Raw genomic sequence first — 4,205 nt, 5'->3', positions numbered from 1 at the left:
CTGGAAAAGATGGGCAACCTCACTCCGCTGACTTAATGGGGTTATTACATGACCACCAAGGTCGACTCGAGCAGCTAGAGCAAGAGCTGGAACGACAGCATGAGGCAGAGCAAAGCCTGAGGAGAGAGATCGAACGAAGAAGAGAGCTCGAAGAAAAGCTCTCAAGGCTGGAATCCAACCTCCGAAATAAGGATTCCCATAAAGATCGAGAAGACACCCCGCTAGGAAAAGAGGACCCATTCATTAAAGATATCATGAGGGCTAAAGTTTCCAGAAACTTTAAAAGCCCTGATATGGACCTGTATGACGGGACGACTGATCTGAAGCACTACCTCGGTAATTTCAAAAGTCAGATGTACTTAGCCGACGCATCGGACGCCACTCGCTGTAAGGATTTTTCGAAGACCCTAACAAAGGTGGCCATGAAGTGGTTTGACGGCCTTCCTACCAGGTCGGTAACCTACTTCAATGATCTCTTGCGCAAGTTCCTCGTGCGATTTTCAATTCAAAAAGACAAGGTCAAGCACGCTCCTAGCCTGCTAGGAGTAAAACAGGAGGTCGGAGAACCCCTTAGAGACTACATGGAGAGATTTAACAAAGCGTGCTTGGAAATCCAAGATTTACCTACTGAAGTAGTAATAATGGGTCTCGTTAATGGATGCCGAGAAGGACCCTTCTAACAGTCCATCTCAAAAAGACACCCGACTTCCTTAAGTGATGTACAGGAACGAGCTGAAAAATACATCAATATGGAAGAAAACGCCAGGTTACGAGAACCTAATTAGCGACTAGGGCATCCCAACCAATCAAAAGAAAAAGAGAGGGAACCCAAAAAAAGGAAGAAATCGGGTCTGAAAGGCCTAGAAGATATCATTCCTACACTCCCCTATGAGTTTTCCTGGTCGATATTTACAGAAAAATTTGCCATACTGAAAAGCTACCTCCCCCGCAACCAATCAAGAACAAAACGGGAGGGGGGGCACAATGAATACTGTGAGTACCATAAGTTGTATGGACATTCCACTAATGATTGCTATGACCAGAAAAATGTGATAGAAAAATTGGCCAGAGAAGATCGGTTAAACAGATATCTCATGGAAAGGACGGACAATCAGGGGAAGAGAAAAAGAGACGATGAAGGTCACGGATGAAGAAGTCCGCCCCCACAAACCCCCGAACGACATATTCATATGATATCGGGAGGCTTCGCAGGAGGAGAGGTGACCAAATCATCTCGAAAAAGACACTTGAAAGAAGTTTACCAAGTCGGGAATGAAGGACCCTACCTCCCAACCATTTTATTCACCAAAGAAGACGGGCAAGGTATTGTACCTGGGCATGATGACCCAGTAGTGATCACCATGATTCTCGCCAACGCTCATCTACACAGAACTCTGGTGGACTAAGGAAGCTCAGTGGACATCCTGTTCAAACCAGCATTTGATAAGTTAGAATTGGACGAGAAGGAGTTAAGAGCCTACTCTGACACCCTCTTCGGGTTAGGAGACACTCCCATTAAGCCACTAGGCTTCATCTGCCTGTACACTACCATTGGAAAGGGGACGAAATCCAAGACCTTGAGCATCAACTTCATTGTCGTCGATGTAGCTTCTGCATACAACGCCTTGATAGGCAGAACAACCCTAAATCGGCATGGAGCCGTGGTTTTTACCCCCCTCCCCTCCCCCATCTTTGCATGAAGTTCCCAACACAATAAGGGATCACCACCATCAGAGGAGATCAGAAGTTGGCAAGAAAGTGATATAATGAAAGCCTTAACCTGAGAGGTAAAGGTAAAGAAGTCAACACCATAGAACTCGAAGGAGTCCAAGTTAAAGAAGAGCTACAACCACAGCTTGGAGGAAGGACCGAAGAAGTTCAAATCAAGCAAGAGATCGGAAAGAATAACAACATAAGAGCTAGTCTAACGGAAGGGTTGAAGCAGAAGCTGGCACAGCTCCTACAACAAAATTCTGATCTCTTCGCCTGGAAAGCTTCCGATATGCCTGGGATAGATTCCGACCTCATGTCACACAGATTGACTATTCATCTGGGATCCTGGCCCATCCAACAAAGAAGGTGGAAGCTAGGACCTGAGAGGGTTCATGTGGTCAAAGAGCAAATACAATCCCTACTGGAAGCAGGCTTTATCAGAGAAATCAAATACCCCACCTGGTTGGCAAACGTAGTGCTGGTCAAGAAACAAAATGGCAAATGGAGGATGTGTGTTGTAAGACCCAGAACTTTTGAAAAGTCTTATTATGATCAAGTCTTAAATCATATAATTATTTATAGCCTTAATTTCAGAGATTATTTTATTAAAGATAATTAAGGCAAGTTTTGATTTATTGAACTTGAGATAAGTTATGATTATTATCCAATTTTATAATTATTGGATTATTTTCTATATTTAAGGTATAAGGCTGGTAGTTATGAAATAATAAGGATTTTATATGATTTGGACTAGATAAGTAATATTTTAAATATTAATATTGCTATTTTGGAAAAATGAAGAAATTAAGTATATTATTTCTAATTATTTGATTTGGGCATTTTATTGAAAGTAATTTGTAAAATTGATGAGCAAATAGTATTTTCTATATACATCTAGTGTTGGATTTAATTTGGGTTTCAATTACCATATTATTCCCAATTTTATGTGAAATTACCATAATGCCCTTAACCCTAATTTTCAAAATGAAACCCTAAAACCCTAACCCGATTACCCAGTTTCCCCATCAGCAACACACTCTCCCCCTTTCTCTAATTCGGTGCACAGCAGCAGCAATGTTTCCCCTCCCTGAACCTGCAGTAGAAGCTGCTGCCCCTCTAACCTAAACGTACACAGCTTCCCTTCTTGAACAAAGGAAAAGAACGAAGCAGAGAGGGAAAGGGCTTGGCGCCGCCGGCTGGGTACTGCCTCCGTGGCCGACGGACTGCCGCACACGAGGAGCGTCGTTCGTCCCTGCCCAGTCGCAGTTCTTCCATCCGGCACTCAGTCTCGTCGCCTGAGGAGAATCGCGAAGGTGAGAGAGGACTCGTGCCGCCTCCGCCACTGTCGATCCATCGAAGCTGGCGCGAGAGAAGAGGAGAAAAGGCGCTGTCTTACGCTGTCGCCGCCTCATCTGGGCGCCGTTGCTGCAAGCTCACGTTGCCGCGTCGCCATGTCATCATCACACTATGGATATTCTCTGTTCGCGACCTGAGCTAAGGGAGAAGAGATGAACGCGACAGGGACGGGTGAGTGAGCCACGCCGTCGACAGTCCTGCTTGTTCTGTCGCCAGGAAACTCGTCGCTGTTGGGGTCTCACCGCCGCCGTTCCTGCTGTGGCTGGTGTCGCGCCGGAGAACCATCATCGCGGGTTGGGGCTAACCCTTTTTGTTGTCGTTTCATCGTTGCTGCGGCTGAGTTGCGGCCGTTGGATCTAATCGGAGAGGTAGGCGGTAACGGTGGTGGATGTTGGTGCTGGTTAGCGCCGTCACTGCAGCTGGCTGTTCGAGCTGCTCCGCCGTCTCTGCCGCCGGAGAATGTAGCTCAGTCGCCGGAGAACTCTGTCGGTAAGAGTTTTAATTTGTTGTTTCGGTCATTTTGGATCTTGATAAGGTTTTGATGTTGCGTGGTTTCTATAGTTGATCCACCAGAGCTTCTGGCCGCCGCCAGAGCTGTTGCCGGGGCCGGTTCAAAATCGCAGCTGCTTCGTGTTGAAATTCCGGTAAGAAATTATGTTTCAAAAGCCCTACGTTAGTGTCCCGTACGTGTATTAAAGCCTTCACGGTATTAATGTTCCTAGAGTTAGTAACTGAGGTTGCTTGTTGTAATTTAGAGCTGTTTATGCTGCTGCGAAAATGTGTGGGGCTGTGCTTTGAAGCTGCCTTTGATTTTGAGTTGAGGTGAAAAGAACTTATGAGGCGCTTGGATTATGGAATTGCGTTTTGAGGTAGGGGCGCTTTCCGAAAACTACAGTTTATTATTGGAATTATTACATATGGATACTGATGTGAGATATGGTGTAATTAGTGATTGTATCTGCCTTATGTATTATTTGATTGACTCGAACGACTATGGATGTTGGCTTGGCTGAATTGTTGTGTGGCTTGTGAAATGTAATGTTTGAAGTTGATTCTTTAAATATTTGAAATGAGTTTAATCCGTTGAGGATTGGTTTGAATTGAGTCAATTATTTTGATGATGTGAAAGATAGAAT

The 4,205-nt window shown here is 44.9% G+C and overlaps 1 long non-coding RNA gene across 1 annotated transcript in view; it reads left to right on the top strand.

Annotated features, from left to right (window-relative positions):
* The window catches only part of LOC110269760, a 2,206-nt gene continuing 1,540 nt past the window's right edge, over positions 3,540-4,205 (top strand). The window contains exons 1-3 of the long non-coding RNA XR_002358521.1: positions 3,540-3,558; positions 3,631-3,713; positions 3,825-3,938. This is a non-coding gene — a long non-coding RNA (uncharacterized LOC110269760). The remainder of the gene's footprint in view (positions 3,559-3,630; positions 3,714-3,824; positions 3,939-4,205) is intronic.

The sequence above is a fragment of the Arachis ipaensis genome, chromosome B03 (genome assembly GCF_000816755.2).
Source record: "Arachis ipaensis cultivar K30076 chromosome B03, Araip1.1, whole genome shotgun sequence".
Classification (NCBI taxonomy): Eukaryota; Viridiplantae; Streptophyta; class Magnoliopsida; order Fabales; family Fabaceae; genus Arachis; species Arachis ipaensis.
Note: the sequence above shows the minus strand (reverse complement) of the source record. Positions and strands in the feature narration are given on the sequence as shown.